The sequence below is a fragment of the Hemicordylus capensis genome, chromosome 3 (genome assembly GCF_027244095.1).
Source record: "Hemicordylus capensis ecotype Gifberg chromosome 3, rHemCap1.1.pri, whole genome shotgun sequence".
Taxonomy (NCBI): domain Eukaryota; kingdom Metazoa; phylum Chordata; class Lepidosauria; order Squamata; family Cordylidae; genus Hemicordylus; species Hemicordylus capensis.
Window position 1 is genome coordinate 46,339,220 of NC_069659.1, and position 27,533 is coordinate 46,366,752.

At 44.2% G+C, this 27,533-nt stretch overlaps 1 long non-coding RNA gene across 1 annotated transcript in view; it reads left to right on the forward strand.

Annotated features, from left to right (window-relative positions):
- Positions 1-1,296: 1,296 nt before the first annotated feature.
- LOC128349179 (uncharacterized) overlaps positions 1,297-27,533 on the forward strand; it is a 50,859-nt gene continuing 24,622 nt past the window's right edge. Inside the window, exon 1 of the long non-coding RNA XR_008318610.1 lies at positions 1,297-2,758. This is a non-coding gene — a long non-coding RNA (uncharacterized LOC128349179). The remainder of the gene's footprint in view (positions 2,759-27,533) is intronic.

The window sequence follows — 27,533 nt, forward strand, 5'->3', positions numbered from 1 at the left end:
GGCACTTTCCCTTTCATTCTTTAAAATAAATTGAAAATGCTGTTATTTCAGCAGGCCTTTCCAAGATCTACATGAATTGCTTGATTGTCAGATAGCTGTCTATCTGTAACTGAGTTCTCTATGTCTTTTTCTTTTCTTTTCATTTTTGTGCATTTATTGGGTTTGTTTGTTTTTTGAAGCCATTATCTGAAGCTAGCTATTATCCTGCTATTGTTGTAATGCCTTATTGGTTTATTGGGTGTTTTAATTTTTGTTGTTGTTAGCCACCTCGTATTTTAATTAGAAAGTAGGTGGGATGTAGATCTTTTAGTAAATAAATAGCATACATTGATGGACACATGAGGAACTGGGATGAGACGTACCACATCAAGCTTGCTTCTCTCCCACCCCACATTCATTCTACTCCATAGCCCTATACAGATGTTATGGTGAAGAAGCTGTGCTTGGTACAACTTAAAGGGGGCCAGAAGTCCTGCCCTGGCCCTGTCACTTACCCCCTTAGCCTGCCACTCATGCTTAGAGCAGGACCCAACATTCTGGCTTCAGCACTATGTTAACTCTTGTCATTAAAGCCAAATAGGACCCATGGAAATGCTTCTGAAGACAGCTGAGTAATTCTCAAGGATTACCTCATTCAGGTCAGGGTGTCAAACTGTGGTCCTCCTGAGGCCTGCCGCTCCCATCATCCCTGGTGACTGGCCACTGTGAGTGACGATAATGGCAGTTGTAGGCCAACAACAGCTGCAGGGCCACAGTCGTGTAAAAGGAAGTTTTTAACCTGGTGGAGAAAGGCCAGTGGAGAGGGGGAAATGCTTGCCTCCTCCCAAGGCAAGGTATCCCAACACTGAGGCAGGCATGGCACCCAGAAAGGTCCACTCTCACATTCTAACCAAACACACCTCAGACACTGTAATGAACTGAGAGACAGCACTTAGTGCTTTTCATGTGCATAGTTACATACTTTGTTCCCTTGTAATGCACCAAAAGGTGATTTCAAAAGACAAATTTAGCTGTTCAGGGCAATCAAAAGATTAGAAGCCCAGAGTTTTATGCAAGACAGAAAAAAATCAAATGGCTTGCAGTTCAACTGATACCACAGTGTTTGGGAAATAAAAGGAGAGCCACTAATTCTTGCTGTGGGCCCTGTGATAAGGGGACCACTAGTTTGAAGAGACAGAGTACATACATGTTATTTGCTCGGTGTTTGAACTTCTACACATGTGTCTGTGTGGGGTCAAGTAAGAGCCAATTAACTTAAAGGGAAAACAGGTGCAGCCTGTTAGGAATTCTGGTGAGGACAAGGAGGAGGAGAAACAGGAAGGTAGTGAAAGGATTGTGGAGATTTTTTTAATTTGTTGCTGGTCTCTATAAGCAACTGTAACTGAAGGAGAGTAGTTGAATACCAGGAGGTGATGGTTATAGGGTGCTGTTTTTTGGCCCTTCTACACTATAACTCCCTGAAAGAAGATGATGTAGGAAACAGGAAGTCAAGGGCTGCTGCTTCAGATTGGTGAGAGGAAATGAAGGAAACACTTGGGAACAGTGGAAGGAAAGAGGTAAATGAAAGAAAACCCAGGCTGTTGTCGAAAGGGTGATTTTGTTTCCCCTGGGAACTCAACAGCTATTGTTGTACATGGGACTTTTGTAAACAAATGAATCTTTGCAATCTCTGTGGTGGACTCCAGGGCAACAGGCCTGATGACTAGGACTGATCCTGTTTCCTCTATTGGAAGTGCTCCATCCTGTCTTGAAAAGAGTGGAAATTACTCTGAATTAATTAACCAAAGACCAAAGGGTGTGGTTTTTGTAGATACCCTGAAACTTAGTTTTGAGGCAAAGAGCAGGTGTGGGGAGCAAGCATGCTCCAGTGTAAAGTTGGCAGCTGAAGAATGAAAATGGCTCTTACTGCTAAATACATGACTTCTCTGACTTCTCTTTTAATCTGCTCTCCAGAATTCCTAAAACAGGTTTTGCTTTTATGGGTGTTTTTCAGACTTGACCGTAAAAGCACCTTCAAACCTTTCTCACTCCTTGGTTTTGAATGTGTGAACACTTTTAATGCTGGGTGGGAAGCAGGAAGGCAGCACTTCTTCCAATACCAAATGAACATCCTCCCTTTTATTATGGTTACATGAAAAGCAAAAAGTGCTTATAGGGTCCTAAGAAGGCAATCTTTGGTCTTAAGGCATAATTGTCCAGCAACAGCAAAGCACTAGAGTATCCAGAAGCCGATAACCCTGAGAGAGCTGAAGAAGGAAGCCTGTATATGCAGATCTCCACTGCAACCAGAGGAAAGGATGGCTCTGGTTTGCAACACTAGATGGCAGAGGTGGGATCGTTTCAGCTCTGAGCGCTGTCCTATAAGGCATTGCTTGTTTAAGTACAGTCGCATTTAGTTGGAGCTGCAGGAGAGGGAGAGCGAGCGAGCGAGCGAGATTTTCTCAGGCTGAGACGAGCATCCTAGCTACCCCCTCCCCTTCTCCCAATTATCTGAAGGCGAAAGTGTGAGATTATTGAGGAATCTGGCCATCCTAGGTCAGCTTCCTGTGTATTGGATTGTCAAAGCCTGTAGAACAGTGACTGGGGAGACGGAAGGGAGAGAGAAGGAGGATCACATCTTTAAAAGAAAATAAAAGAGAGAACACAAGAGGAAAGAAGAGGACCCCGATCCTAATCGACCGAGACAGAAACATGAGGACCTACTGGCTGCACAGTATCTGGGTGCTGGGATTCTTCTTTTCTCTCTTCTCCTTGCAAGGTAGGTGGCAATTAAGCTCCCCTTCCCTCCTCTTTTGCCTTGATGTGGGGATGATGGAAAAGGACAGGAAAGATGGGCTGTAGTATGGATTCCTGCCTGCTCCACTTGGTTCTTCAGCCGTCTTTGAAATGGGGACCCAGGGTAAAATTGTTTGCTGGTGGCTGCTCTAGTTAGAGGGCACCTCATGTGCCTGGCTTGCTTCTGTATGTACTTTGCAAGGGAGGGGGAAGAGTGGGAGAAGGTTTTGTAAAGGGAGGGGTCCGCTGGAGGTGTGCACCTCTGTACCACCTCCAACCACATCCCATGTCACTTGGCAGCCTGAGTGATACATTGATGTCTGTACTCCTGTTATCTATTGCCTTCCAAACAATCTTTTTGCGGAAGAGCAAAGGGCTTGGAAGCCACGGCAAGGCTAAGTTTTTCCAACAGTGTGTGGAATGGGTTTTTTAAAATCCACCTCCTAGTTGTATGATGAAGTGTGATGGCATAGGTGGGAGATGTTCTGGCATATCAGTGGGAAGTGAAAAGCGTTATGTCAGGACCTGTGCTTCTACAGATGGAAATGGAGTCTCGGATGGTTACAGTTTTGCAAATGTCTTGTGTTAAGGAGCTGGAGTGTGCATGGGTGATACAGTGGATGCAAACTTGCACACAAACTCATGCCCCCTTTCCCCAGTCCTCCTCTGCCAGCTTGCTTTTCATGCACTACCACACCAGGGTTCACAAACAACACTAGTTATACTTGCACATACTCCTGTAGAATATGCCCTACATTTACACACTGATGCTGCCTTCCTCCAACATGTGATTCCTCCATTTTATGTGTAACATACATGCATCTTATGTGCACTTTTCTCATACGCTTTTCCTTTCACCCTTCACTTCCTGTCCCCCCACACTTCCATTAGAAGAGTGCCATTGGTTGCACAAACACACACAGCCTGTTTCATATTCAGTTTTCCTAAATGTCCTGCCTAGCTTCCTTTGCCATAAAGAGATCTTTCTCACTCATTTGTTAAATCAAGCTGCCATATCACCCTAGAGTCTGACACAGTGTGTGTGTGTGTGTGTGTGTGTGTGTGTGTGTGTGTGTGTGTGATAAGGCAACCCCACATGTTCTCTAAGAAATGGCTCTTCTTTTTCTCTAGCAAACGTTCTCATAATTGTTGCACATGCTATGCAAGGCACATTTTATTACTGTAGCACTCTCTGATGTACACTGGCTTCATGTTTGCTCTTGCTTCATATGTGCTCTTGCACGTCTTCTCCATCAATGTGAACGTACATCTCCATGCTCTTCCTAGCACCTTATCTATTGCACTTTTCCCTAACCTCCTTTCTGTATCACACCCACACACATTCCTCTCTACTGAGCATATTTTTTTTCTCCCTGGAAAAATAATGTACTCTCAGCTTTGGAAACAAGCACCATCTTCCACTGTCCTCTTCCTTGTGTATCCATTTTTGCTGGGCAAGTGAACATATACATTTTTTTCAACAAATCCTCCCACACAGTTCCACTGTCAGTTGGATTTATAGCCACTTTGAACAGTAACATTCAGTGGTTTGGTGTGAGCTTCCCTCACCACTGGTGCAGACCCATTGAGAATAACACACACTGGCAAACTGCAGACTCGCAAAGCTTCCTCTTTCCTTTCACGGACGGCCGCCTGTTTCTCAGCTGAAAGCTACTACACAGTGCTTCTCATTGACAAGCTGCAGAGAGCTGAGATTGGAGGATTCCAGCATTGCAATGTTCTGAGCTGCTTTAACTGTTTACAGTGATGCTGGTCCTTTGGCTCCGAGAACCAAACGGGCCAGAGTATTTGCTGTATTCCCCCCCGCCCTTTCAGTTTCACTGCACTTGGGGGAAAATGCTATAGATATTCTTTTGCTGTATCTTTTTTCTGACACCCAGATTAAGTTACCATTTTTAGTAAAGAGTCATAATTTCTGGAGTCTGTGTGGATTTTGAGGTGGGGTAGTGCTGTTGCTATAAGGGTTTGACTAGAAGTCAGCTCAAACTGAAATCTCTCTTCTATTTTATTTTGTTTATCCCTTCTCCCTCAAACTCCCAGCAGCTAGAATGCCTGCTTTAGAATATGCAAAATTGGAATTCTGGGCAGCAGTTGGAAAGGAAGCTAGCAAAGCTTGAATGAAGTGGGTTCCTTTAACTCTTGAAATATTGGCTCTGAAGGGCTCTCATTCAAGGATTCTGTAGCAATTCTTGAACTGGGAATCTCTGACAACATGATGGTTTCTTGCCTTCCAGCATCTCTTGCCAGAGACGGCTAGGCAATGGGGCATGCCATTTTTCTGGTTCCAACCCTTTTCCCACACAAGCTGGTTTTCCTTCGTATGTTGGGGGAAGGAATGGTTATCCGGGGGTGGGCTTAATCATGCCCTGCCTGTTGCTTCAGACTTCTATGAGCTAGCAAGATGAAATGGGGGTGGAGAGAGAAAAGAACTGAACTTGGGTTTGTGGTTATAGCTAAGCTGCTGTTAAATGAAAGGCAGCTGAATGAGAGCGAATTGGAACAGAGGTACTGGAGTGCCGGATCAGTGATATGGACAGAAAGTCCTCCAATGCCCTGGCAAGGAGAAAGCAATGGTTGGCAAGGCTCTTCTGCTGTCCTGCTGGGGATCAGTGGCTCAGCTTTGCACATTGTTCTTCACCTTGCCTAGGCTGAAAAACTGGTACCTTGGACAGGGCTTTTTGCTGTACAAGTTCTCATTTTAGAAAATAATTTCTATTCGTATTTTCTGCCAGGCAAATATTTCCTTTTCACCTTATGGCGTATGGGTCAGGCTCCACTTCTACAGAGATTCCACTTCTTCATTTTGCCAACCTAGAGCCCAGAAAATAGACTGTTGATTGATCACCTTTGCTTCCCTTCCCTATCAAAACCATGCAATTCCAGTGAACCTCATTTCCTGGTTTGGCTTGGAACCTTGATGTTTGGCTCTCTCTGTCCGCTGGAACATATTCTCCCCAGAGATCTGCATGCAGACCTCCTGCCAAGTCTTGCTTGCTTCAGCTATCCATTAGCTGGCCATGGGACGAGTACTTTAGAAATGTGTACATATCACAGTGGTGTGTTGCTTTGTATCTAGATGGAATGTATTAAAATGTAACCTGTGTATGAGGTAATCAAGACTCCTGTATTATGTGGCACACAACTTTGTAAATGAGGGTGTATACTCTATTTTGGGGTGACAAGTTGCAAGGAATCCTTTGCTATCTAATAATGTATGGATGATTATGATGTAGAAACTAGTAGTTATACCTTTTTGATATATGTGTGTGTGAGAGAGATCCATTGCCCATATGTAGTGGAAGCTATGACTGCATAATGTGCACAACTTAATTTGTGTTGGCTGTGTATGGGCTGAGAGATAGGCTCAGCCCTCCACTGGTTCTTTGGATATACTTGTCCTTCTTGTAGTTCTCAGGTGCTGTCTTGGCTAATGAGATCAGGGATCTCACCTCAAGCTGGGAAGACTGATGAGAGAATGTATCTCTTTATTGCTTTCTATTCTCTTAAGTGATGGAGATGTTCAAAGGCCTAGGTCAAGCCAAGTTTACTTGTAAACTCCAGAGAAGGGAAAGGACAGTATAGGCTTTATACTCTAATCTGACGCAGAGAGCTTTGAAGTAGAATCCAAATGCTACTTTTGGACTGGTCCTCATACTCCAAAGCCAGGGCTTCAGATTCACCCAAATAATTTCCCCAACTTGCAAAAGCTCCTCTTCCTTGCCATGTCGGACATGATTCTTCCACTTGTCTTGCTAAATTCATCTCTCTCTATCCTCTCTAATAAAACGCTTGGTGTCCGTCCGTGGACGGACACCAAGCGTGCGTTCGTGCCTGGCCTGTTCTGGGCATGCCCAGAACAGGGCAAGGGAGGCACGAACGGCAGGACCCGGCGGCCATGTTGGGGCCGGGAGAAGGAGAAGTGGCCGCCGCCTACGCCAGGAGGAGAGTGCGGGAGAGGCGGCGGCGCAGCCGTGGCCACGGCCAGAGGTGGCGGTGGCCGCGACGGGGCAACTGGCGGCGGGAGTGCGGGTGAGGCAGCGGCGGGGCCAGAAGCGGCCGCCGCAAATAAAGGAGAGAGGCGCCGGGGAAAGAGGCAGCGGGGAAGCTGGCTGAGGTGGTGGCGGAGCCGCCGCCGAGGCCTGGCGCCGCCAGTAAAGCCGGGCGGGGGGGGGGAACCTTGGGGCCCGATCCCACCATTCCTGTCCCCCCGCCAAATTACTAAGGGCCAAATTGGCCCTGAAAAATGCCGCCGCCGAACCACCCTCCCAGCTGCCCGATCCCACCATTTGTACAGGAAAGAGGAGCTCGCCAGCAGAGCTCCTCTTTCTGCAAAGGCTCTTCTCAAACTGGCGCTTTGAGCGGAAAGGGCGTCCTTTCTGCTCAAAGCGCCAGTTTGAGAAGAGCCTTTGCAGAAAGAGGAGCTCTGCTGCCGAGCTCCTCTTTCCTGTACAAATGGTGGGATCGAGCAGCTGGGAGGGCGGTTCGTCGGCGGGGGCCGAAAGCATTATCAGCGCCCGTTTTTCAATGGGCTAAAATTCACTTGTATATATATAATATCTTTGGAGACATATTACCTAGATAGCATTAAGGTTCTACTGCTCGGATCAACATATCAAACTGAACCACTGGGAAATTGTACTGTTGGGAGCTCCCATTTACTTCAATCTGTTAGCAATGGGAATTTGCTAATAGATTGTATACCATAGTATCAATGTTGTTATCCAGAGTGATGTAAAATCTACTGGTTTTAAATTTCAGGGGAAGATTTTTCCAGTATCCATATCCTGTGACTGTAAAGCATTCACAGCAATGAATGCATCACACTTAAGACTGAAAGTACAATTTATGCTAAATAGGTAGTTAAGCAGTGATATTGACTGACATCCGGACTAAATTTACGATGTGAAATCCTATTGAAATTTAGTAGTCTTTTAGGGTAATACTATTGGATACAGAATAGTCCGGTATAGCCGTACTACTAGATACAGAGTAGTGCTGTTGGGGAAATTGTCTGTATGCCAGCCATTGCTTTCTGTGTGTCTATTTTAGCACCAGCAGTGTGCTCATTCCTAGATGTGATACATCCCTTGCCCAGCAGAATATATATATTTAAAAGGACCCTAGATGGTCCAAGCAAGCAAATCTTTGTTGCAATGAAGAGAAAAATTGCAACCAGTTTGGGGAAGCACCAGTTGCCATAAGGGATGCAGTTAATGAGCTTTGGGAAAGGTCTTGATAGAGAGATGGATGTTGAGGAGGAAGCTGCAGGAAGTGACTTGATGATTAGGCAGAGAAGGCATGACACCTAGCACCCAAACTCAAGAAATGTAAAGCCCTCCATGGCTTGGGGCCCAACTATCTGAAAAACTGCCTCCTTGCTTTGGTGGTTGCCTAACACACAAGATCAGTGGAGAGGGCATGCTCTATATGCCAACACCAAGGAAGGCTTGGTTATCATGCACAATGAACAGGGCCTTTCCTGTTATTGGCTCCAGGCTGCAGAATGCTCTCCCAGTCTCCCTGTTACTGTCTGCTCCCAGTCCCTCCCACTGTTGTCTGCTGTTCAGCAGCAGGCAAAGGCAGTTTTGTTCTGCCATGCCTTTGTTCTTTGATGCTGTGCTGGTCTGTGGCTATGATGATTTAGGATATGGCAATTTGTGATATCCTAGTTGTAATGTTTTTATTTTTTAAAATGTCATGTGTTGTATTTTAACTTGTGATTTGTTACCTGCCTTCAGTTATTAAGTATGGTAAGGTGAGGCATAAATAAAGTGTGGTAATGTAAGCAAAAAAGAACTTTAAGAACAGGCATCCACATTTCCCTTTACCCCAGCTCCATAAATCATATCTTACTTGATATATGAATTTATTGGCTAATGCACTAGGTCTAATGACAGGCCATTTAAGGATCCAGGAGAGGAGCTGTACCTTATGTACAGAGATGCAAATAGTCCTGCTTAAGTGCCAGTTTGCATGATCCATGCTATCTTTTCTGTCAGAATGTGCAGAGTACCATGGGTTGAACCTTGTGCGTGTTTGTGTGAATGCTGTTGCAATATGTAGATGTCAGTGCAGTTGGGTGTTTTTTTCATACATCACTGAAGCTACAGCATTTTGGTTGGATTTGCTGGTCTGTGGGAAAAGGCATATGACACCAGCATTCACACAGCTGGCTCAGCACATCTAAAACTCAATGTATTCTGATGAAGAATCATGGCTGCCATGAAGAGGGCAGCTTCCACTGATCAGTGTGTGTTTTCTGTAACAGTTGCTGTTCTGGACTGCACAATCCTGCTAGCAGGCTTTTGTCTGCCCTCTGTACTGTGAACAGTTCTACACATTCCAATTATTTACGGAACCTCAGTTTGCTGCAGCTAACATGTAGACCCCTGTTTGAAATGCGGGGACTGGTGTCTTCTAAAGCTATCGTAATGTTGAACCAATGTGGCCCTAACCCAAGGCTGATGAAAGGTGGTATTGCAGCTAAGAGTGTGAGCAGGATCAAATCCCATGACATTGGGATCAAATCTCATTTCAGCCATGAACTGATGAGTAGGCATGTCACAGTTATCTCTACCTCGGTCAGCCAGTCAGAAAGAGGATATTACTGGCCTAATTTGTAGGGCTGTTATAAGGGCTACAGAGATAATGCAGATGAAGTGCTTAAGCAGCAGGTACAGGGTTAGCCAAAGGTATTGCTAACCCCAGGAAGTGCAGGTACATAATCGGGGAGTACTTCTGGACCCAAACATCTCCCTGGTCTCTCAGGTTGAGGCAGTGGCCAGGGGGGCTATCTATCAGCTTTGGCAGATATGCCAGCTTTGTCCATTTCTGGAGATAAATGACCTCAAAACAGTGGTGCATATGCTGGTAACATCTAGACTTGACTCTTGCAATGCACTCTATGTTGGGCTGCCTTTGTATGTAGTCCATAAACTGCAGTTTGTACAGAATGCAGCATCTAGGTTGGTCTCTGGGGTTATCCAAAGAGATATATTCCATCCATTTAAAAATAACTACACTGGCTGCCGATATGTTTCCAGGTGAAATACAAAGTGCTGGTTATTACCTATAAAGCCCTGAATGGCTTGGGTGCAAGGCATTTAAGAGAACGCTGCCTTCTTCATGAACCCCACCACATATTAAGGTCTGGTTGCAGTTGCTACAGGCTCGGTTGGTGGCGACTGGAAACTGGGCCTTTTCTAGGGTTGCCCCGGGACTTTGGAACATGCTTCCTAACAAAATCTGAGTCTCCCCTTCTGGATGTTTTTAAGAAGGACCTGAAAACATACCTGCTTTAGCTTATAGTTTTCAAGTTTTAGGTTTTAGAGTCTTTATCTGTATCTTAAACTGTTTAAATTGTGTTTGCTTTTTGGATTGTGAACCAACCAGGGACTTCCATAAGGGGCGGTATTAAAATGTGTTAAAGAAATAAATATTGCTACACCTGAGTCTAGGGATGTGCATGGAACTGCTTTGTCTGGCTCAGTTTCCAGTTTCTGGTTTGAGCAGACTGGGTCCAGTTCAACCTTCAAACTGGGCTGAACTAGTTCACAGGCCAGTTTGGGTAAAGGAGGCATCCTTTAGTCTTCCCTAAAGGCCACTTGGGGTGGTAGTGAGAGAAAAGGGCCTCTTTAGGGAGGTGGCTCCTCCATATCTTTAGCGGAGTTGGCTCCTCCAAGCCCTCTGCCAGCCTCCTGAATGACAGCCTAAGTCGGTTGCAGCTTGGTTCACACCTCCACACACATCAAACCATAGCCGGCCTGGGCTGTCATTTGGGAGGCCAGTGGGGGGCTTAGAGGAGCTCCTGCTGACGCTCCCCCAACATCTCCAATTTCTCAGCTACTGCCTTGCTGACCATGCCACCACCTCCCCTAAAGATATGGAGGCCCCTTTCTCTCACCACCCTCCTGGTGGCATTTATGGAGGATTAGGGATACTCCCTTTACTTGAAAAAGGGAATGATCAAGGATTCCCCTTTACAAGTATACCTGAACCGGTTCTTAGAACCGGGGCCTGTGTGTTTCAAATTCAAACTGGCCGAACTGGGTATAATTGTGTACTGTGGTTTGCATCAAACTGGCTCGTGCACCCCTATCTGAGGCAAGGAGTCATATGCTGCCTTGACCCATGGCCCTGGTGGGGGCCAATTCCATCTCAAAGTCAACCTTTGCAAACTTTGAAAGTGGTGCAGAGGAGGGAAGGTTGCCAACAACCTTCCCTTCTCATGTTTCTTGCAAGCATTGCAAGGATTATGAAGAGAGGCACTTCTTGAAAAGTTTGCAAGGGTCACATTGGTCTGGTATTATTGCTCTGATGGCAGCTGTTCTGTGTGTGTGTGTGTGTATTTCGCCACCCTTCTGGTGTCCCAATAACCTGCCACCTGAGGCAGACACCTCACCTTGCCTCATGAAAGGGCCACCCCTGATTAGCAAAAATGATATGAAACATTATGATTTCCCTATCTCATGTAAATTCGGTCACTGAAAAGGAGCAGCTGCATTGAAGTTGCTAAGCATATGGGAGAATACAAATCCAAGACAGAATGCAAACCAATAAAGACAGGTTTAGGAGCAATTCTTTGGACCACCCATGTGCATCTTTGATGCACACACCTGGGCAAGCCCTTACAGTGACCGGATAATCAAGTTAGCAGACCAACAGCAATCTGACTGATCTGAAGAGGCTCCCTTTCCCTTTAAAGAAAAATGTGCCATGATTTGATGTGCTGTTCAGACTCAGCCAGGGTGGAATCGCTTTGACAGCTGAAGTGCTCTCCTCAATATCATTTCATCCAGAAAGGGGAGAAAGAAAAATATCAGCTACAGCACAGACCATCTTGTCCAGCTCTGATAATGAGGAGAAATATAGGGGGGGGGGAGAAAGAAAGGACTTGAGGTATATAGTCGAGACCAAATCCACTGCATTTACTGAACAGATGGGAAGAAGGGGATGAACAAAAGGGTCCCCCAGACTTCAAATCACTTTGTGAAACTGCCATTTTTAGCAAGCCTTTGGAACAACCACTTAGTCAGCACATCCTTTGTAACTAAGCCTAAGTATGTGTAACTAAAATAAATGCGCATTCGTCCCTTCTCTGGGCCTGCCTTCCTATGTCAAGTTATTAACTGTAAACTATGAAGAGGAGAGCTGGTCTTGTGGTAGCAAGCATGACTTGTCCTCTTAGCTAAGCAGGGTCTGCCCTGGTTGCATTTGCATGGGAGACTAGAAGTGTGAGCACTGCAAGATATTCCCCTCAGGGGATGGAGCTGCTCTGGGAGAGTAGAAGGCTTCAAGTTCCCCACCGGCTTCTCCAAGATAGGGCTGAGAGAGACGCCTGCCTGCAAGCTTGGAGAAGCCGCTGCCAGTCTGTGTAGACAATACTGAGCTAGATAGACCAATGGTCTGACTCAGTATATGGCAGCTTCCTATGTTCCTATGTATGTCAAGCTTTAAACTGTAAGTTCCTTGTGGCAGGGGGCTGATTTTGTAAAGTGCCATGCTCATTTATAATGCCAACAATACCAGTAGTAGGAATCCAAAGAAAGTGAAATGAGTGTTTAGATAGCAACTCCTCCTCTCTTTGTAGGACAGAGGGAACTTGGGGACACAGAGGCTCCTGTAATGAGGTAAGGCACTGAAGAAATTATTCATACAGGCATGTGAATCACTTGATGCCTGGCCGTGGAATGTATAAGCTAAGGCAAGTTAGAATGCCAAGAGCCCACGCATGCAAAGATTAAAGCAATAGGGATTGTGGCCTACTGGCACTTCATGTTCATGTTGCCTTGAAAGAATTTCTGCAAAGACCACTGTTAGCAACAGAGTCCATGGGAAAGAGCTGGAGCTAGGATGTATCGCTGATGCAGAAATGGTTGAATAGGGGTACACACATCTTTGAAAGGAAATACTGAGAGATCAGTCCAGTCTCAGCTGCACAGTATATTCAGGAGAGTTGGGGAGCTGCTTGGTTTATACTCATGAGACGTACTGCTGACTGAGAAGGCACATTTGGTCCTTCAGTTTCTGAAAATCATAGAGTTAAACCCAACTCTCCAAAATCATCCATTCTAACCTAGGAGTTCTTTTCCCCAGAGCCCAAGGATTTGAGGGCTGGCTGGGGTCTGGCTGGGGTCACTTGGTGGCAAAGAGAAGTGTCTATTCATAAACACATGGATGAAATATCTTCTATTTGACTACTTCATGTGCTCCATGTGAGTTTGCTGACACTGGAAATATGTTCCAGGACTAAGTCCTGCTGAGAGTATCTGCCACAACTGGAGCATGGGGTCGAGATAGTTGCTTGCATGTGACTTGGTGAATGAATACGTGTAACTTTGTAAGTGCAGCTGAACATATAAACAGCCTCCTTCAGAAAGCATGGAGACAATTTGAAACCTCTGCAGCTGATGTCCTGCCTAACAAAGCTCTAATAGAACAGAATAAGCACTGTTGAGGCACCAGTGCTTCTTAAGGGTTCCATACTAATGCTGTGAGTTTTGGTGAGTTCCCCTTCCCCCCAGGAGACTTCTGTTTCACTGCAAAAATGTCCATGAAGGCTGTGCAATGCTCAGGGACATATTTTTCAGGTGGCACAGAGTATTTCCTGGGGAAGGGGAAGTTGTTGAAATTCACCTCCACCACTGAGTCAGCGGTAGAGCTGAGCTAATTGAACCTTTCAGAAGCACTAGTGCTTTGTTAAGATGTCAGCCTGTGTGTGTTTTGTCTTGACCTGTGAAGATCATTCCAGGAAGATGGATAAATACACTGTTTGAAATCAGTGTGCCCCTTAATAATGAGCACAGCATAAATGAAGAAACTGAATTATTTTCACTGTTAAAGTTCTAAAACACAATGCCATATGAGCAAATATACCTGTGCTGTTACTTTAATGTGCAAAGGTTTTTCTCTTTTCTCTTGCTGCTCCGCACACAATTCAACACCAAGGATGAGTAGGGTATAGCCAGAATGGGTTTTAGGTGGCTGGGCGTTGTTTTTTTTAAAGCAATATTGGTGCTTTTAAGGCAAAGAGGAAATCAGGAAACTGATATCAAGGTGGTCTGGGCTTCCTTAGACCCAGAATTCATATTAGAATTGATATCAAGGTGGTCTGGGCTGAAGTACTGGGCTTCCTTGAATACTTCCCATTTGGAGGTGAAATAGTAGTTGGATACGCAACATTGAGTTCAAACTAGGCAGATGGGAAGAAACAGTGGCTACATGCACTCCACAATCCAGATGCGGATGTCTGTCAGCATTGCATTACTCAACAGTCTTATCTTCAGGTTTGGTTCCTTGTGTATATATACTGTATGGAGGGTGAACAGGACTGCACCTGCTGGCCATACCCAGAATGTGCTTGCTTGCCATGCTCCTGGTGGCTATGTATTTACAGTATTCAACATCAGTGTACAGCTGCATATAAAGCCCCTTTTGCACTAATGCTAAATGCATGGCCTGTACGCATGCTGGGATGTGTAGATGATCTCTCTCTACACATTATCTGAATGTACATGGTGCGATGGGGTGGGAGACAGCAAGTATGAACAGAATGCATAGTGAAATGCCCATTGCTTTCCAAAACATGTGTATATTGGTACACCTTGTGGGGGTGGGGAACCAGAAACTCTGATGCTCAAGGGTTTGGAAGAACAAGTCCCTCACTCCATTGAAAGAGAGAGATATTGTAGATTTCTGAGACACTGGGAAGCAAAGCCAAAAACCCTGTGGAAATAAAAGGACACTTGGAGGTCATTTCACCTGGAGGTCATTTTTTTTAAAAAAGAGAGAAACAGCAACACTAAGCAGATCATGTAATTCCTGTTCTGACTGCTGGACTACCGGCCTCCCTCTCTGGCAGAGGAGTATTATTTATTTTATTTTATTTTATTTGTTTGTTTTATTTTATTTATTTCAATTTTTATACTGTCCTCCCAGAAAGGCTTTCACTTTCACTTTTATTAGTGAAAGTACATATGTGGGTATATATTTGTGTTGATGGGTGAGTGTATATGGGAGCAGAGATGGGCTGCACTCAGCAGCAATATGTAAGGATTAAAGTCCATGGGAATGAAGATTATGATTAATCTCATGCATAGACATTTTGAGCTTATATTTCTTTCCTCAAGGAGCTCTAGAAGCAAAGGATGCAAAATTGCAGATCTTTAGAATCAAAGGTTTGTTAGCATGAAACATATGCTTTACAATCAACATCTACCATTTTTCTGAATGTATACCATGAATATCCACATATTTGAAAATGTAATACAACCTTAACTGAAAATATTCAAATGACAGTATAACTAGTGCCAAAAGCTATTAATGGTAGAAAACATATTGGACAATGTTTTTATTTATATAAAATCCCAGAGAGCTTCTATTCTAGCCTGCATTAACATTTTAAAATCAGATTCTGAGCTGCCTAAGAACTCGCTCCTCTCAAGGAGACAGTGAATAGCTTTCTAAAATTGCTGGATTTTAAAAAAATAATCAACTTTTTCATCTTCTCTCTGAATTTTTATCCTTTGGTTGAACTATATCGGGGTGCATATACCAGAAATTTTTTTTTTTCAGATACCACTGTGTACTTGCATGATGAAAATATTTGTTTATGACTTTTGTGATTGTAAATGTGTTCAGATATGCACAAAGATATACTTGCATATGTCTGTGTGGTTGTGAAGACACACTAAGTTATTTTACATGTATGCCTTTTGGTGCAAAAATGCATCAGCAAAGAATAAGAACCTATACTCCACATTTTTGAAGATGATGAATTTAAGCCTGGAAGAAAAATGAAATATGGAAGCATTTCTGCATGTACTTGAAGATAGTTTCCTTTGTGAATATGTATGTGGCAAGTCTTGCTAATAAACCTTGCCTTATGCATGTTGTATCTAAAATGTACTGGATGCATAACTACATAGGAAGCTTCCTTGCCCCCTTTGCTAAGCAGGGTCCACCCTGGTTTGCAATTGAATGGGAAACTACACGTGTGAGCACTGTAGGATATTCCCCACAGGGGATGGAGCTACTTTGGGAAGAGCATCTACATGCTTGCATGCAGAAAGTTCCACGTCCCTTCCCTGGCATCTCCAAGATAGGGCTGAGAGAGATCCCTACCTGTAACCTTGGGGAAGCTGCTGCCAATCTGTGTAGACAATACTGAGCTAGATGGACCAATGCTTTGACTCAATATAAGGCCATTTCCTAAGTTCCTATGCAGTAAGGTGCCAAACGCCTAGTAGAGAGATGAAATCCTCCCACCTTCACCAACATAACCTCTCATATCCAAAATAGCCTGCCGCTTTCTCCATCACATTCTCAGGTGGTGAAAATAGAGAGCCAGTTTCGGCAACTTCTGGGCAGGCCTGAGAGATTCTGAGAAGTTTCCCAACCTTCTAGCAGCAAACCGCCCTGAGCCATTTTGGAAGGGCGGTATACAAATCTCATAAATAAATAAGTAATAAGTAAATAAACTGCCCCCTTGTTTTCCCTTACCAGGTTCCCTAGGTACCTGGGCTGTGATTGATTAGTGGTGGTGGCATTGTCTGCAGAGGAGCAGCATAAACTGTACAGGGGGGCGGGAAGGCTTCTGCTGCCGCCACCACCACCACCAAAGAGTGATAAGCCCCTCCATCAGAAACTTGACAGGTATTATCTTTTCCTCCACCACTTCTGAAATTACTGCATCATTCTAAAGCCCTTCAGCACCTTTGAATTCCACTAAAACTGCTTCTGAGAGAATTTTCAGAACAGTTCCAGTGCCACTTGTGTTGATGTATAAACTTTAATTCTTGGACTGAATCTGAGGACAGTTCACCCCGCAAGAGCTCTGGGTTCACCACCAAGTGTACATGCAGGGGCATAACTAGGGGAGAGGGGGGCTTGTGTTCACCCCTCTCCCCTGTGGCCTCTTGGAGTGAGGGCGATAATGAAGAAAATAGGGAGGGGTGGAGCTGGGTGGCCCGGGTTCTTTGAACCCATCTGCTCAATTATAACTACACACCTGTGTACATGCAACTGGAAACCACACAGAACACCTTGAGAAGTGGTTGTCATGGTACATCTGTTTTTCAAATACCTGTTCTTCACATTTAATAGTTTGTATTTTTTTTCTGGGTGGTTTGTATTTTTAGGTGTCCACTTACAATTTTTAAGTATACATTTAAAGAGCAGTGTGTGCACAATGAAGAGTCTAGACAAATTACACACTAAGTGCAAATACATGTAACCAATCCCCAGTGGCCTTTTATGTAAACAACTGCAGCTTTGTGTGTGGGGTGTGGGGTGGGTGAAGGTGTTTGTGTGGGAAAGTAGTGGGGTCAGTGCTTAATTTCTTCCTTGCTTGAGATTTTCCTGCAGAAACTCCCGCCCCATCTGCTTTTATCCTGATGGGTTCCAGTTGCATGTTTTAAAGGGTAAAACATGGAACTGGAAATCCACATGGGGAAAAAAAAAACATTTTCTGTAAAATTAATATCTGTGAGAAAGCAGCAGTGAGGAAGGGTTAAACAGCCCCCTGCCACTTCTCTGTACAAAATACCCAGTTTTTCTTTGCAGGTTGTCAGGGGTTCATGACATAGCATGTTCTTTGCACTTGGGTCTGAGCTACACTAGAAGAGACTTCAGGCTGTGATAGTGGGTCAGAAGAAAAATTGCCCTCAGTCCCCTAGAACATTTTGAAATGTTTATTTATTGAAGTTTCTGGCATTAGCATCACCCTAGGGTTTTGCTTTTTTCAAGGTTTTGTGCTCTATCTGGGACAGGAAATAGATAACATAAGTTTCTTTTCATTCATTCATTCAATTTATATTCCGCCCCTTGAAAAATGGCTCAGGGCAGATTTCATGCATTCTTCAGCACTGATGGGGGCCCAGGCAGTCAACACGACCCTAACAAAAACGGGGAGGCTGCAGCAGTGTTTTGTCCCAGACCCCAAGGAGACGCGGATGTGATGGTAAACGGTCAGACTTTATTTTGCTTTGGTTACAACCATATGAGCTGGGATTGGCAATGCCCCCCACCCACGCAGTGCGGTAGCTAACGGGCCGGCCACACGGTGGCCGCCCCTCCTACTGACCGTGGCGTTAGCACCCTGGCTCCAGGCGAATCCTCCGCCAGATAGCGGAGGTGCCCTTCTTAACTGAGCTAAGGTCAGGCGTTTAACTAACAGCATGCCATCCCCCCGATGCTGCACAGCCATATGGCGAGGATGCGCCTGTAAGAGGTATGGGCCACATCCCTGATCTGTCAAGCCTCAAGGGATTGGCCCTCCCCCATAGATTTTACATCACCTCAGGTGCCACACCCATTTAGTTAGCATTCTTTACCGCACTGCACCTGCCACAGCGGGCGTTAGCACAGCTTAACGAAGGTTCAAAGTGGTTTCCATCGCAAAGGGAAATAAACAAAATTGGTTCCCTATCCCCAAAGTCTTCTCATTCTAAAAGGGGAAAATAAAGACAGCTCCAGTATATGAATATGACAAATGCCACTTTTCAACACGAGTTCCTAAAGCAGATTACATAGATATAAATAAATAAAATGGCTCCTGGTTCCCAAAGGGCTCAATCTAAACATGAAGCACAAGACAGACATCAGCAACAGCCACTGAAGCGATGCTGTGCCGGGGATGGAAAGGGACAGTTGCTCTCCCTCTCCTAAATAAAGAGAATCACCACTTTAAAAAGGTGTCTCTTTGCCCATTTCCTAATGACTGCTATCTCCTGTGGGGGTGGGGAGAGCCCTCTGGTTCAGCCTGTCCACTTCCTTAGGCAACACAGTCTGAAAGCCATCCAATCTAACAAGACCAGATGGTATGTTGGTAACATCCAGTTCTAGTTCCGCAAAAACCTTTGCTCATATTTGTTCCATTTGAATGCAATTTTATCCACAAAGTATAGTGCAAATTGATCACAGTGGGCTGCTGACAGTTCAGTTTGGTGGTCTTTGGGGCTCTCATATAGGAGGTCCTGGACCACTCAAAAAGGCTCCACTGGATGACATAGTGTATGCAATGATGGCAGAAAAGTAGGATTTCTTTGCCATAATCACCACCATAGACTCACCACTGTCACCACCATAGACTTGGGCTCTAGCCTGTGCTCAGTCATATTCATTCTGAGTTATCCACTAATGATACTCAAGTGGTCTATCAGCTTGCTTCATTGCCACAACTCGCTTATATACCAGGGAATCGCTTGGACTGGCAGGTTGCGTGTGGATGCTTAGGCGAAACTGTGTCAATAACCCAGCCTACTTCCTCATACCAGAGGGAGACCAGGGCATCAACAGGATCATCCACTCTCTCAGAAGGAATGTCTCTCAGAGCCATCAGGAGTCTGTCAGGATCTATAAGCCGATGAGGGCAGACCATCTTAACAGGTCCCCCACCACTGCAGAGATGTATTGGGTCTACCCTCAGTCCAGTCTTCACTGTATAGTGATTCATCCATGACAATGCTATTAAGGTCTTCTGGATGATCCACAGAGCACCTCTGTCCACTGTTGACCCAAATACTATATGGCCTGCCACATGTGTAGGACCAGAAATCAGTTGAGACAGGCCTATGGTCATCATGGAGGACATGAAGTCCTGAGTTTTACCCAAACAAGTTGGCTTCAGCATGGACATTAAATTCCCAAAGACAAACAGCCTCAGGGTCCTCAACTCCTCATCTAAGACCACCTCAAGCAGTTTGGGCAGGGAGACTGTTAGATAGCAGAGTGGGTGGTATACCAACAGAATCCCAACTTTTTCTTGTGATCCGAACACTGCGTGCAAACATTCTAACTGGTCAGATAGTGGAGTGGCAGATGGTGCAACTGGTGAGGAGAATGGTCTCCCAATGAACTGGGGCAACCCCACCACCTCACCCACCCCACCTTGACTAATGCTGCCTTTGGAAACTTGGTGGAAACAGTTGGTAGAGACTACTGGTACATCTTCTCCCTCATCTAGCTAGGTCTCTGTAATGTATGCCAGGTCAGCATGCTCATTCACGATAACCTCCTGGTTGGCTGCGGTCTTTGCTATTACAGACCTGGTGTTCAATAGGACCAGTTTCAGACAAGGTGGGCTGCTGGGAGAGTTACTGTGATCTCCTTGGATGGGAGATGGACTGGAGGGGATGATACTTTTGATATAGCCAGTGCGCCTTTCCCTCACCTGGCGTGTCCTCCTCCCATTGCCATATTGCCCTCCACCATGCTTTTGGATAATGTCTGACTATGGCTAGTATAAGGCAGCTTGCTTCATATGGAATAATACAGTACTTTCAAATGGTCTAGAGGAGCCTTGTGGTGTATACATTTTAGACCTGTATGGAAATCCAGAAGCAGAAAGTGCATTTTGTCTTGAAGGTAGCAAAATAGATTACCATGTGCTTCTGGTTCTTTGGGGGGGGGGGGAAACACCCCTCTTCTAAATGGGAAAAAAAATGTTCTCCTTTCTCTTCTAATAAAGTTTTCCTATGCTGAGGGAGATTTTCAGAAGTCTGGAACCCTATGCACATGATATAAGTGTGGCATATTAGCTGCATGGGGCAGGCAAATAGGATTGCAGTGACAGACCTATGTAGTGATAGTAACTATGCATGTGCAATCGAATATCTGCATGGAGTCTATAGGAAGCTTCAGACATAACACAGCAAGTATGTATGTATGTATGTATGTAATATTATTATTATTTTATTTTATTTTATTTATTTACTTTTTATATCCCGCTCTTCCTCCAAGGAGCCCAGAGCGGTATACTACATTGTTTCTCCTCACAACAACCCTGTGAAGTAGGTTAGGCTGAGAGAGAAGTGACTGGCTCAGAGTCACCCAGCAAGTATTATGGCTGAATGGGGATTTGAACTCCGGTCTCCCCAGTCCTAGTCCAGCAGAGAGAGTGTATGGGAGAGCTGCCGGTTCCCACTAGGCACACACCCCTGCTACTGCTGCCATTATTGTGATGTCTGAAGCCACCAGTGTGGGACAGAGAATGGTTACCTACCTCAGTCCAACCTCATTAAGCCAACTTCAGATGTTGGTTTCAGATGTAGGGGTGAGGTGCAACTGACCTTGTTTGCCCAACATTGGGAGACTTCAGACATCGGAAAAATGGCAGCAATAGCAGAATCACATCATGCCTGGCAGGAAGCTGCAGCTCTCTCCTACTTGCTGCGCTGTTTACAAAGCCTCCCTATATTTACGTATAAGTCTGTTGACATGACTGGGAATAGGTCATGTGTGAACAGGGTTTTGGTTTGATTCTAGTTTGTATTAAATGGCTCTCTGAAGAAAGTCTGGACATCTTTGAATGTTCAGAGCTTTGGTTTTATTTCTCACAGGGAACATGGGATGAATCTGTGTGCAAACTTCCATTTGTGACAGCTCTGGAAATGCTTGAGTGTATTTGTGTGTTTGTGCATTTGTGCTTGTTCTCTGGTAGCGGGAATTACCCTCTAGCTGGCGAACAAGCTGCTCTTGTTTACTACGTTTGACTGAGGGCATTTCAATTCCAGAAAGATGTAAACAAAATTAGAGAGAATTCAGAGAAGAGCAACAAAAGCAATTTAGGGGCTGGAGGGACTAATTTATGAGGAAGGCTTAGAAATGAGCTTGGATATATACAGCTTGAGTAAGTGGCTGAAGATGAAATGTAATGATGATCTCTGTGAATTTGAATGGTGTGTCTGTGCTGAGGAGAAGGATGATGGTTTAAGGTGACCTCCCACAGCCAGAAGCAATAGAGTGAAAAGGAAAAGATTGGACTGAGTGTATTGCTTGCTAGCAAAATTTAGTCTGGGTTCAGACATAATGCTAAACCATGGTTTAGTTTAGCATTACCTGTACAATCCTCAGACTTGTGAACTCCCTCCTCCCCTTTGTGCACGAGGAAAGGAACGTGGTAGTTTTCTGTCACAGTTTAAAAGAAACTAGAATTTCTCATTGTGTTCAACCTTGGCAAACCCAAGTTTGTTTTATCCACAGTCTGTGAACAAGCCAAGATAGCGAACTAGGATCTTATCTAGTTCAAACTGTGGTTAGAACAAGTTTGGATTTGCTGGCTTTATATGTTGCACTAGGCTTCAGCGGCCCAGTGTGATGTCTAATGCCAACACACTGAGTGGCTTTAGATGTTGTGTGGAACCCTGGTAGCAACATGACCTCCCTCAACCCTGGGGAGTGTGTGCTCTCCCCTCCAATCCCTGTATGAGGATATACTGAGATTGGTCACAATGACCACATGTGCACGTAACATGAAACTGGAGGTCCCTTCACCTCCAGTTTCAGAAACTGTACATACGAATGTGGGCAACCAGGTTAGCAAAATATATATATTTTTTAATGGACCTGTGGTTTCCCTCCCTGGACTCCAATCTGTACTGATGATGATGATGATAATTAATATAAGTTTGTTTTGCCGCCGTTAACTCCAAGTCTGTGATGTCAGTGTTGCATCTGAATACTGTCACCGCAGTTTCCCCACATAGGCAACCCAAGTTGAGGGAGGAAGCTCCTCCCTTGCTTGATCTGCCTTTGGCTGTTGGGACTGTACTTCATTAAAGAAGAAAGCCCCAGCAGCCAGTCCCCGCTCCTCTCTGCAATCAGTGAGACTGAAGAGAGGAAGCTCTCCATTTCATCCAAATGCAGATGGGAGAAGTGGGGGAGAGGGTGCTGAACCATACTGTAGGTCCTTTGGACCCACAGTTCCACATTGCATCCAAAGTTGGCCAATGTCTGGACCCACAATTGAATATGGAAGCAGGCACTCATGCAGGGATGGGAGGGGAGAGCACACGCTCCTGGGGCTGAGGGAGGTCACATGGAACTCAGCTGCTACTGGGATTCTGTGCAACACCTGCAGCTGTCCAATGGTATATTATAGTTCACTTTACACTGCAAATGGAAGCTGCAAACCTTCTCTCCTTAGAGGACAAATGTATGAGCTACCAAACATGGGTAGGAATGTTGGTGGAGTAAAAAATTGCTATGCATATAAATATTTATTTTCTCACAAATCTATAAAATCCATAGGCATGTCTGTAACATATAAAACCCAAACCACCTGGGAGCAGAAGTCTAGAACTATGTGTTCTGTGATAAATTTCAGCAAAGAAGGAATTCAGTTGTATCCCTAGAGAGCATGCCATACAGAAAAATCCTGCAAAAGTCTCCTGAGAATGTGTTATGCCATTATTATTTTTTGCCGTTCACTGAACAAGAGCTAATTTTTGTACTCTGAAAGTAACCACAGTTTATGTTTGAGAGCCTTTCTCATGCTCAGTAGTTCTTCTGGTTGTGGGGGACACAAGAGCAAAACTAAAGACCCATAGCAATGCCTTTTGCCTTACAGAACTAGAATGAGCTGTGAACCATAGTTTCTAGAGATGGGCGACCCAGTCCTGTCTTGCATCAGATTGTCTTAGAAACATTTTTCAAAAAACAAACAAACCTGGAAAAATAACTCGGAATTCTCTGCCTTTAGAAAAACTCACCTCTTCAGCCAGGTCACCAGTACCACACATTCAGAAGTTTCAGGTCTGAATACAAACACAAACGGCCTGAAATGAAGCAAAACTGAATATTTAAGTCAAAAGTGAAGCTTTGAGGACAAAGTTTTACAACAGAGGTTCTGAAGCTCAGCTATCACCCCAGATGATATTGTGACCCAGATTTCAAGGTTCCATATTCCTCAGTATGTTTTCTGAAATGGGGCAGTGCCCATTGAAAATTGTTGTTTTCCAGAATCTAAATAAGTTGCATTTTTGCAGGAAATTGGTCTCTCCATTAGATTGGAGGAGAGAAATTGGCTGCAGTAGCAATACCTCTGGTGGGGCTTCTGAGAGTTTTCAAGAGAAGCCATACAAGTTTGTATAAGCCTTGTGAAATATTGAAGGGGTTTTCTGCACATCACTGCATGGGGCTGTTATGTTAAAGAAACATCCTCAAGTGGATGTTTCTTTATCATAAGAACAGCACCAAAGATGTCTGAACACCATGGTAGCTTTCCCAACCAGTAAGAAATTGCATACATGATTTTTTTTTAAGCAAAGATGTGTTTCCCTCTAAGTACTCCTGTGCCTGTTTTTCCATTGGCTGTTGAAGTAAAAGAGATAGGACAGCTGATAAATGTACCAAGAAAATTGAGATCTACTTAATGACTGACATTTTGTGCAGCAAGCTGCTCATCCAAAAGGGATGCATACTCACCACTTTCACACACCAGCCAAGAGCCCACCCACAGCTGTCAGGGAGGTTCCAGATAGCGAGCCTTACAATGCCAAAAGTGGTGTAAAATGCAATGTTTTGTGTGCCGAATTCAAACCGCAGTTGAAATCCATTGTAAGCTACAACCGGGAAATATAGCTATTTTACTGCCATGAATATGCCCTGCTAACTGGGCAAAGAGGCACCTTTTACCATGGTGATTCTCTTTATTTAGCAGGGGGAGAGTAACTGGCCCTATCCACCCCCAGCACAGTACCTCCAGTGACTGTTGCTGGTGTCTATCTTGTGTGTTTTTTAGAATGTGAAACCTTTGGGGACAGGGAGCCATCTTATTTATTTATTATTTCTCTGTGTAAACCGCCATGAGCCATTTTTGGAAGGGCGGTATAGAAATCAAATTATTAATAATAATAATAATAATAATAATGGAAAATCAGACATCACCAAGACCTGGCAATGGCTTAAGAATGGTTGCTTGAAGAAAGAAACAGAGGGTTTAATACTGGCTGCACAAGAACAGGCACTAAGAACAAATGCAATAAGAGCAAAAGTAGAAAAATCCACCACAAACAGCAAGTGCCGCCTTTGTAAAGAAGCAGATGAAACAGTGGACCACCTGATCAGCTGTTGTAAAAAGATCGCACAGACTGACTACAAACAAAGGCATGACATGGTAGCAGGGATGATACACTGGAACATCTGCAAAAAATACAAGCTACCTGTAGCCAAGAATTGGTGGGACCATAAAATTGAAAAAGTTGAAGAAAATGAAGATGTAAAAATATTATGGGGCTTCCGACTACAAACAGACAAACATCTGCCACACAATACACCAGATATAATTGTAGTCGAGAAGAAAGAAAAACAAGTCAAAATAATTGACATAGCAATACCAGGGGATAGCAGAATAGAAGAAAAAGAAATAGAAAAAATCACAAAATACAAAGATCTACAAATTGAAATTGAAAGGCTGTGGCAGAAGAAGACCAAAATAATCCCAGTGGTAATTGGCGCCCTGGGTGCAGTTCCAAAAGACCTTGAAGAGCACCTCAACACCATAGGGGCCACAGAAATCACCATCAGCCAATTACAAAAAGCAGCTTTACTGGGAACAGCCTATATTTTGTGACAATATCTATAATAACCAACAGTATTGATGATAAACTTCAGCCATCCCAGGTCCTTGGGAAGGACTCGATGTCTGGATAAAACAAACCAGTCAATAACACCTGTCTGACTGTGTAAACAAGAAATAATTAATAATATAATATGCGACGTTATAGGGCTACGACACAACAAAATCTCAACTAAAGGCATCAGAAATGTGAGCAGCATCTTGCTAACAGTGCAGGGACAGCACAGGCAGTGCTGAAGCACACTTAAGGGATATGTTGTGACACTGTGGTAGCGTGCAATCTGGAAAGTGCCCTGAGGTGAAGGCTGCTCTGTGTCTCTGAAACTGTGTATCATTGTTGCTGCATCACTACTACCATTGTTCCCAATAGTGGTAGTGGTGCAGTAGTGATGATACACTCCTGCACCTGAAAAGGTGCAGAAGAGGGCAACCAAGATGATCAGGGGCCTAGAGCACCTTTCTTATGAGGCAAAACTACAACACCTAGTGCTATTTAGTTTAGAAAAAAGATGAGTGCGGGGAGACATTATAGAGGTCTATAAAATCATGCATGGTGTGGAGAAAGTGGAGAGAAATAAATTCTTTTCCCTCTCCCATAACACTAGAACCAGGGGTCATCCCATGAAATTGATTGCCGGGAAATCTAGGACCAACAAACGGAAGTACTTTTTCACACAATGCATAATCCACTTGTGGAATTCTCTGCCACAAGATGTGGTGACAGCCAACAACCTGGATAGCTTTAAGAAGGGTTTGGATAACTTCATGGAGGAGAGGTCTATCAATGGCTACTAGTTGGAGGGCTGTGGGCCACTTCTAGCCTCAAATGCAGGATGGCTCTGAGTACCAGTTGTAATGGAGTAACAGAAGGAGAGAGGGCATGCCCTCAAATCCTGCCTGTGGCTTCCCACAGCATCTGGTGGGCCACTGTGTGAAAAAGGATGCTGGACTAGATGGGCCTTGGGCCTGATCCAGCAGGGCTGTTCTTTTGTTCAGAAGCACAGAGCAGCATCTACTTTCAGAAGCTACATGGACTTGCTCTTGGCTGGCATGGAAGCAGGGAGCCCACAAACCTCTTGGATGGGTGGCTTGCTGTGCAGCATGTCAGCTGCTGTTTTTAAGCATGGGAAGTTCCATAACTAAACCCTAGTTAAAGGAACTGCCTTATTTTCTAGGAATAGAACTGATTCATTTGGTAATTGCCGCTGTTAACAGGCAGAAAACAAATCAACTACTGTACCTGCTAATAATTATACTATAGGATTTAACTAATTCCATTCTTGCCCATTGCAGTCTTTGCTGCTTTGTAAAATACAAGAGTTAAGAATAAGTAGATGCTCTTTGGGGCGGCATGAACATCTCAGAAGGGCCCAGGAAGGCAGGAAACCAAAGATGAATAAGAACAATTGATGTTTACAAAAACATATTATTTGGAATGCAACATCTGTGACATTTTGATGGACCTGGTTCATAAACACTTAATCTTTCTGATAAGCAAAAAAACTTCTCCAGTCTAATAGTCATCAAGCAGTTATCGTTAGTCATGTATGGTTGTCAAGACAGATTGCATAAGCTGTAGAACATCAAGGAACTTGGCAATATATATAACTACCTTTAGGCTCCAGAATGCTACATTTCAGAACTCATCTACCACGTATCCTTGCATTCTCTATTAATCTGGAATGAATGCTACCTCCTGGTCCATCCATATACTCAGTCAGTAATGCCCATGAATCTATGCTTCACTCACACATATATATTGAAAGCACAACACCCATATGAACTCTTTTCATATGGATTAACTAATCCATATGAAGTAGTCTTGATCAACCAAAGTTAGTTCCTGAATGTAAGGGTGACAAATCAGATTTGTGTTCTGAGTAAAGACAAATGTTCAATGCTCTGGCCAAAGACAGAACAAGAACTGGCATGATGTTCCTGAGAATCTAAGAAAGAAGAAGGGAATGCCCAGTCCTGGTATATCCTTCCCAAGACTGGAACTAGAACTTGCACATTCTGTGAACCACTAGAATTTGTATGTTCTATGAACTATCACTTCGATGTGATGTGTGACCGATGTGAAAGGGGACAGGCTCCGAGGCTGGGGTTGTACAATGGTTATAAATGACTAGGTAGCTTGTGCCTGAAAAATGGCTGATTCCCCATGGCTTCCTAGGCATGGAGTCAAACCTTGAAGTTGATTTTTTTTTTCTGAATTGGATATTAAGGAACCTTTTGGCTTTCAACAGCCTTTGGAGAAACAAATTTGTTGCATCCATCCTTTCTTATATACTAGCTCATACATACGTTGATTAACCTTTGGCAAAGACATTGACAAAGTCCTCTTAACAAAAGCTGCAGATGCCATGCCAACACCATA